The sequence below is a fragment of the Oryctolagus cuniculus genome, chromosome 14 (assembly GCF_964237555.1).
Source record: "Oryctolagus cuniculus chromosome 14, mOryCun1.1, whole genome shotgun sequence".
Classification (NCBI taxonomy): Eukaryota; Metazoa; Chordata; class Mammalia; order Lagomorpha; family Leporidae; genus Oryctolagus; species Oryctolagus cuniculus.
The window spans coordinates 66,583,064-66,592,157 of record NC_091445.1 but is presented as its reverse complement, the minus strand read 5'-3'; the positions used below and the strand labels follow the sequence as shown (position 1 = coordinate 66,592,157).

The following is a 9,094-nucleotide window of genomic DNA, read 5'->3' as shown; positions in this document are numbered from 1 at the left end:
TAATGAAAATACTAAATATTTGATTTCTAAAGGCATAATAGTTTATTCCTCTCCAACATTGTATTATTTTTGCTATGTTGGAGAAACCTATATTTAAAGAAAAAGGAAAAAAGTTTTTACCTTTACATGTTGACTTTTTTTGGTTAATTCTGAGTATTTTCCTCACTTGGTACTGTACATAGGCATTTATCTATTCCATTAATTTTAGGTTTTATTTTTAAACTAGAAGGATTTAGAAGGAATAATGGCTTAAGATACTGTCACTGATGAATGCCCATTGATATAAAAATATATGAATATATACTGTTTTCAAAGTTACTGACAAAGATACAGGGAAAAATGAAAGCCTCCCTTTACTGTGTCATCCTGATCCCCTTCCCCAAGAATAACCACTGCTGTGTTCATTGAAATTACTCCTAAAAATAAAAATGCATAAAACTAGATAAATGAATATAGCTAAACAAAATATCATCTCGCGGATTTCTAGCAAAACTTTAGAAAAAGTGATTTTTTTTCTTTTGACAAGCAGAGTGGACAGTGAGAGAGAGAGACAGAGAGAAAGGTCTTCCTTTGCCGTTGGTTCACCCTCCAAGGGCCGCCACGGCCAGCACACTGCGGCCGACATACCGCGCTGATCCGAAGGCAGGAGCCAGGTGCTTCTCCTGGTCTCCCATGGGGTGCAGGGCCCAAGCACTTGGGCCATCCTCCACTGCACTCCCTGGCCACAGCAGAGAGCTGGCCTGGAAGAGGGGCAACCAGGACAGAATCCGGCGCCCCGACCGGGACTAGAAGCTGGTGTGCCGCCGCCGCAAGGCGGAGGATTACCCTAGTGAACCACGGCGCCGGCCAAAAAAGTGATTTTTGATCAGAGATTAAAATGCACAGAAAATTTTGAGGAGAACCTAGGAAGAATTAAAGTTAGAAAGAATACTGTATGAAAGTCACAGCAGGTGTGAAATAGGCAGATACTTACCTTCAAGATGTACAAAGTGTTTAATAGCTTTTGAACCTCAAGTCTGCTGGGAAATTGGCCACATGGGATAACTGGAAGTTGGAGAGATACCAGATGATTGGGTCCCTTGCATGCTAGCTGTCTTTGAATCGACCAAGGAAACACAGTTCTTTATTTTACAATTTCAAAAATGTGTAAGCAAAAGGAGATCATATCTGTGATTATTGTCTATACTGTGACCAATCTTATCACCAGCAGAATTCATTGATTAAAATTCTCAGGATCCTTGCTGTTGTTGGTAATAGGACACATTGACTTTGTTCATATAAATTGATGGTACAGTAGATAAGGTGATAATGTGAAATTTAATGTTCACGTTGCCACAACATTGCAATGATTTTTCTCCTTTTTAAAAAATGTTCCCTCAAATAAGTAAATTATATATTTGCCTCATATTTCAAACCAGAAAAGTAAAGCATTAGCATTATGTTATGTGAATTAATTGAAAAATAATTTCAGCTACATGTTATCTTTAGACTAAGCTCTTTTGGTCCTTAAAGTGCAACAGGGAGTAGTATTATGTTTAGCATCACTTATTTGGTGATAAATAAGCAATCCACTACTCTGATGCCAGTGAGAAACATGGAATTTGAGGACTGGAATCAATCTTAATCTTTTTTTCCTTATAGTAACTCCATTTTAGAGATATAAAATTGAGAGCCACAAGCCAAATAGCAACTTAGCAGGGTCAGACGTAAAATTAAGACCCCTGGGCTCCAAGTCCAGTAGCTTTTCCCACTATGAGTCTCTCATGGCTGAGATACATTGAACAGTCATTGTTATGCCACAAGTCCAAAATGGGATGAGAGCTTCACATCCCTTGAATGCAGTGAAGCCCAGCATGTGTGCAGGCTCTGTGCTGGGCCTGGGAATATAATGATGGATGAAAGGAAGCAGGAGCCCTATAGCCTGCAGCTCAGGTTCTAAGTGGATACACATCAGTGTGGTGTGAGGAAAGTCACACTGATGTGAAATAATAAACTGTGGTAAATGGGAAAGGTTTATGGTCAATGAAAGGAGATAAGGAGTCCTGATTTTTGTTTTCTTAAAAATCCAACAAATACAAGTTTGTTTCAAAGGAGGTATCTGTTTTGAGGATTTGAGTCAGTTCTAAGCTTCTATCAAATTTCTTTGAAAGTTTATGAAACATTTCATCACCTAATTTAATGCTCTTTAAATTCTTGCAACAAATATTTGGTGAATTTTGCCTACTAGCAAAGGAGAAATCATTTTTTTTGCTGGACTTTTCACTCAATCTGGTGACAATTGTATAAAGTTGTCAAAACTAGATGAGAAATGTTATCTGTCTCAAATTAAACAAACAATTCCAAAGATCCAAAAAGGAATTTAACAAAAAAGAGATTTTAGTTTTTTTCATGCAATGTATTTAGCAGACTTTAAGAGGTAATTTTCTAGAAAAATGTAATATTGTCTGTAATTGCTCTACTTCACAGAACTTTTGGGGAATTTTCTCACGCTGTTAAAAGGAGGATACCTGGGAAAATTTTCTTGTCCTTGTCTTTGAACAGAATTGCACCTGAGTTTTCTGATTTATGTTATCAATCCAAATAGCCACTTACTACATTCCTTTAAGCATGATTTAAGAGTGATGAAAATTGTTTATAAATACCCAATTTTTCCATGCCTTGGAAGAGTTTTTCTAATGGAAAACACCTAAGCTCTAAAAAGAAAGAATCCCATTAAAATTCATAGTAACCGCTATATGATGGAAATAGGACCAAATATCTCTAGATTTTTTCCTCTAATCACAAAGCTTCAGATGAAGAGAGAGGGAAAAGTTCCAGAGAGCAGTAGTCAGTCAGATGGTGGGAACTGCAGCGAACAGAGCTCACCCAGTTCCTTCTCTGTGAGTTCTGCTAAAGATTTGGCTGAAATAAAATATGCTTCCTTCATTTTCATGGAGTGAACAGAGATGAACAATTAAAAGAATGAAAGAGCTGAGCTTTTGAAGAGCGAAGAGCAAAGGAGAATCTAAGGGAGGCTTAAGGGCATTTCAAGCTCAGTCATTTCTAGGACTCTCACTGTGGAAATGATCTTGAGTATTTTAAAGCAAAGGTATCTAATCAGCCTGTTGAAAAACTGCACAGTGAGCTGCCAAATTCTGATCAATGGGTAGAATTTATTTAGGCTTTGTTTAGAAAATAAAGAAAACAGACTATTTTTGGTATTCACTATTAATTTATATGAATATGAGAAGACAGAGCAGATAATCCAGACAACAATGAATTGGTTCTCCACACTCCTTGGTAACTTGAAACTAAAAATATTTTTTTGGAATGTCTTAAAACCTTGAGCATGAGGCTTTGTGCACAGATTTTGCCATCTAGTAACACAGGCAGTGGGAACTTCAGGCGTGGGAGATATGATTGGTGTCATCATGGACTTCAGCCACTGTAGTCATTGGAATAGAGATGTCCGTTCAGCTGGTTAGGTTAAACAGCACCATTAAGTGTGACAAAATGTTACAGACTACTAATACAAATACTCCTGCATGTTCCCTGGGCTATTGCAGAACTTAGCCCTTGAGATTTATGGGGACAGTCAGGCAGTGAGCAGAGTAAATACAGTGACAAAAATGGAGCGAAGAACTAATGCTCCATAATGGCAGGATGATTTCTAGGTGCTGTGATATGTGTGATTGTGCAGTAACAATTGCTGATTCACTTAGTGCTTTCTACAATTGTAACTTAGTTTTACCTAATACATAAATATATACATATCAATGTTTTTATATGTCAAGTGATATCTTGATACATGTATGCATTGTGTAATGTTCATGTCAGGTAAAATATATCTCCTCAAATTTTTTATCGGTTGGTGAAAACATTAAAAAATCTCTCTTCTAGCTTACAAAAAGGTAGCATAGTTGTTATCTATTGTACTATGCAATAACACCCCAGAAAGCTTTTCTCCTGTTTAACTTAGAATTCATTAATCAACATTTCCCCATCCCTTCCTCCCTTTGATTCTCCCCAGTCTCTAGTAAACACAATTCTACTTTTTTAAAAAGATTTATTATTTAATTTGAAAGGCAAAGTAAGACAGAGAGAGACAGAGAGATCATTCATCTACTGATTTATTCCCACAACAGCCCAATCTGGGCCATGCTGAAGCCAGGAGCCAGGAATTTTATCCTGTTCTCCCATATGGCAGGGGCCATAGATTATGGTTTATCTTTGCTACCTTCCCAGGCACATTAGCAGGAATCTGGGTCAGAAGTGGAGTAGCCATTGCACCAAAACCTAGCACTACCACCATTCTACTCTTATCTTCTATAAAATCAAATTTTTTAGATTCCTCTTTTGAGTGAGATCATGAAGCACTTTTCTTCCTATGCCTGGATTATTTTTCACTTAATGTAGTGATCTCCAATTTCCTACATGCTGTTGCAAATGACAGGATTTTATCATTTTTTATGTTGGCATACTATTCTATAGTGTATATGTAACTTGGTGCTTTTTTTGAGTCTTTGAATTTCCTCATGAATGCATCAAAAATTGTAGCATTTTTGAGGTATTGTTGAAATTTCCAAAGTACAAGAATTACTACTTGAAACTCTTGGACCATTTCATGTGGGACAAGGGTAGGATGCTTTTAACCACCCTTGCCTCTAATGCCATGCGCTGTGCTCTAGTTGCTACAGTTAAAGGAATGTTACTTTCTCAAGGTAATATCCTTGTAACAAGATCAGTGACAGAACTTAGTATATCAAGGACTCACTTGACTGTCTCCAAATTTGAGAAAAGTTATACACCTGAAAGTAGCAATCTCCATAGGCGATGTTTGATTAAAATGGCATTTTTTATCTAGATATAACATCTTGCACTTTTGACTACTTCTTGGTTCTTAAAGTCAAACTTAGCACCTTGGCAGCCTCTAATAAACCCAACCATTTAAAAATATATGTAGATCTTGTTTTGGAAATTCACAAGACCAATTTTCTGACCAGTTAAACAGTTACCAGAGAGAACTAGGGATCTTTACCTTGCAAAAGCAAAATTGGTAACATACTTGGAATCTATCTGGTACTTAACAGTCATTATCTGTTGATGAAAATTGCCAATAAATCACAGAAAAGATGAGTAAATCACACTGCCATCATAGAGAACTTTCGAATTATATGTTTTAGATCTAGCAACTGGCTAATTGGAGGAAAAACTTGAATGATGTATTATTATTTGCCCCTGTTTTCACTACTCTTGGCAAACTCTCCAGAGCTCAGTATTTGTAAACTTTGTCTGAAAGAGTTCACTTGTTCTCATTTCCAGGCAGCTTCTGAGTCTTCATTGCCAAGCATTCATGGATCAACTGCAGGTCTTGATCTCTCCCTCTGCCTTTTGAATTAATGAACATGGAATTTAGAGGTTGCCAAGCAGCTAACAAATTTGACACCACATCTGGCACAATGCTCTTGGGATCTAAAACATAACAAACCCCCAAATCTCAGTAATTTCTTCTATTTGTAAATCATCACTCCATACGATAGTGATAGAATTTCTGAAAAATTGTGTTTTCAGATTTGGAAGCCCTTTGGTCATTATGATTGCAAAAATGATTTTGTCTTATTAATTGTTGAAACTAGAGTCCTACATATTGATATTATAAAAAGACTACCAGGAATTGTTGGTTTTTTTTTTTCCTGGTTTCCCACACCAACACAAAGTCCTATTGTTATTCTTGTGACAATTATATATAAAGATAGAAAAAAAAATCCTGACAAGAATTCTCAGATATCTTGTGATTACATCTTCTTATCATCCTACCTTTGCCTATTTAGTAACTCATCTGTATTTGAACATGTGGTACATTGGGGTTCATTTGGAACCTCTATTAGGCCATATCGTCACATAAGAAATCATCCCTTGATCTTTAAAATAGCATCCACAGCAGCTGCTTCCCTAACTCTTTTAGGAAGTGGGACTATACTATGAATTTACTAAACAAAGTAAGAAAGACTTCACTACTGAGAATCTCATGCAGTGTTATGTAGTCATTTGGGAAGAGTATGTGTTTCTCTAGATACCTACTAGAGCCACCAGAGAACATCTGTAAAAAACCTCCTCAGTTTCTACTGAGTGTTTTGAAGGAACACAAGGTAGTATTGGTAAGACTGTCCAATGTCCCCAAAAGAGTCATGTTTGTAACTGGGATTCTTAATGTTTGTCACTACCAGGAGAAGTAGAGAAATGAGAAAGGGTGATAAGGCTGGTTGACTTTGCTTTTTTTCATGGCCCATTACCTGGTTTTGGGTTGTCTTGTTTTTTTCTTCTGCCCACCTTTTTCTTTCCTACCTATTGGGTGACTTATTTTTTGATCTAGTGTTGAGTAGATAATAATCAGGCCAATTCCAACTGAGGGTGAAAGTGCTAAAGAGAAATCAAGTGAAGCTGAAGGCCATGATGCGTTTGGTCTGCCATGTCGTCTACTAGTATCTGCGATAATCAGGAATAAATATAGGATAGTAACTACCAGGTATAGATGCTGTACTTCCCACAAGGACATCTACCCAACGATGCCATGCTCTCCATATGCAGGACCACAAAATCCAGAGAGAAAGAGTGACCTAGTACAGATTGTTGCAGTGAAGTGTGATTAACGAGTGATGGGTGTACCAAGGTGCTGAGATGCTGTGAAAGTTTAGAGAAGACATAAATTATTTTGCTCTGAGAGATAAGTTGGTAAAGACCTAAGAAATTGATCTAGTGATATTTGGAGAAATCCAGCTGTACTGAATTGGAACCTTTGCCCGTAGTGCTCCAGAGACCATTTTAACACATGAAGCATTTTTTTATAAGGCCCCTTTTTGTGCTAAAACATCTCTTCAACATTTTGATTTGGAAAGTTCTAAAATATCTATTTATTAAAATGATAATATACCTCTCAGCTGAAACATCTGAAATCCCAAACACTGTCAGTATCAAATGTTCCATCAAATGTGGTACAATAGAAATTCCCATTCATTCCTGTTGTGAATGCAAAATAGTATAATTATTTTGAAGCACGGTTCAACAGGTTCTTAAATGATAAAGCTGGGCTTACCATATGATCTGGCAATCACACTCTATAGTATTAAATAAGATGAATTGAACGTCTACACACACACAAAATCTGCACATGGATGTTTATAGCAACTTTATTCATAATTGCCAAAACTTATAAATAATAAACATGAAGCAACCAAGATCTCCATGAGTAGCTGAATGGATAAACTGATATATCCATATAATGGAATATAAATAATCCAAAAAAGTTTCATGCAAGAAACTTAAATGCAGATGGTTAAGTGAAAGATGTTCTGAAAAGGCTGTATAGTGCATAACTCCAACTATTTGGTGTTCTGGAAAACACAGAGACAACTGGGTATGGTTGTGCAACAATGTGAATGTACTTAATACCACTGTAGTATATACTTAAAATAGTTAAAATGGTAAGTTTCATATTATGTGTATTTTATCACCACACACACATACACAAATAAACATGCATACACACTCAAAAAATTATAGAAACAGTTAAAAAATTATAGAAACAGTTAAAAAATAGTGGTTGCCTAGGCTTGAGGTTAGGTTAGGGTAGAATATAGATCATTTTTAGGACAGTGAGACTATGATTCTAAAATAGTAGATTTCTATATTTGCTAAATCCCATTGAACTGTATAACACAAATACTAACGTAAGCTATCAACTCCAGCTAATAATCTGTCACTACTGATTTATCAAATGTACTGCACTAACATAACATATGATTAAACTGTGTGTGTCTTGGGCAGGAGGGGCGTGTCGATACTTTCTGTGTAATATTTCTATGAATTAAAAACTGCTATAAAACTAAAGTTTATGTGAGCAAAGGCAAATAAGAGAAAAAGTTAAATATAGAGTTGGCCACAAACTAAAGGCAGAAAGTCTATATGTTAGTATCTTTTGTCAACCTGAATTTTCTATGTGCAAATACACACACACACACACACACACACTAAACAGTTGGAATAAAGGATGAAGCACATGAATGAGGAAAAATTACTAGGATATTTGGCTGTATGCATCACCTATTTTTTTTTCTTCAACAGTGGCTTGAGCTGAATGACAGATTGATTATATTCAGAAAGCAAGTGTTAACTGATGGATATTCTCATTCTTCCTGCTCTCTTATTTTTTTTTTTTAATTTCTAGCTTGTTTTTCCAGTTGTGCTTCAGAGTAGATGATATTAGATAAACCAGACCCAGAGTGATATAGATGAGAGGGATGCCCTCTGGATAGGATTTTATCATAATGGGTTCCAATTTCATCCCTGCCACTGAGTGAAAACAACGTAGAGGCAAAGTAGTCAACGTCTCATGATCAGTGTCTATGTCTGGCCACTAAGAGGGTTGGAGTGGATGTTGGATGTACTCCATTCTTCCTCTCAAGTTCCTTTTTCTCCTTTTTTTATTTTATATTCAGACAAAAACAATATAGAGACTGTCAAGGAGAGGCCAATGTCTGCCGAGATCATTTCATTTTGAAAAAACATGTACTGTTGACTTACCTTCTCATTTACTATTGGACTTTTAAAATGGAGATACCCAGGGGCTGCCATTGTGATGAAGCAGTCTAAGCTGTTCCCGAAACGCTAGCATCCCATATCAGAGTGTCAGTTCAAGTCCTGGCTACTATGCTTCTGATCCAGCTTCCTGCTAATGTACATAGGAAAGCAACAGAAGATGACCTGCATACATGGGCCCCTACCACTGATGATGGAGACCCGGGTGGAATTCTGGGCTCCTGGTTTCAGCCTGGCCCAGCCCCAGATATTGCAACCACAGATAGGGAGCGAACTGCAGATGAAAATGTCCTTGTTTCTCTCTCTCCCTCTCTCCTTCTCCCCCCCTCCCCCTTCCTCCTCTTTCCCCTTTCCCCCTCTTTCTCCTTTTCATCCTTCCCCTCCTTCTCTGTAGTATTCTTTCAAATAAGTAGTCAATTCTTTAATTTTTTAAAAAATACCAAAAATTCTCAAATCACTTTCTAGCTACTATTTTTTTGCTCAAAATCATCCTAGTATATACTCTTATAGAACTATCTGT

The 9,094-nt window shown here is 36.8% G+C and overlaps 1 protein-coding gene across 1 annotated transcript in view; it reads left to right on the top strand.

Moving 5' to 3' along the window:
* The window catches only part of PLCXD3 (phosphatidylinositol specific phospholipase C X domain containing 3), a 220,952-nt gene that overhangs the window by 161,498 nt on the left and 50,360 nt on the right, over positions 1 to 9,094 (top strand). The window lies entirely within an intron of this gene.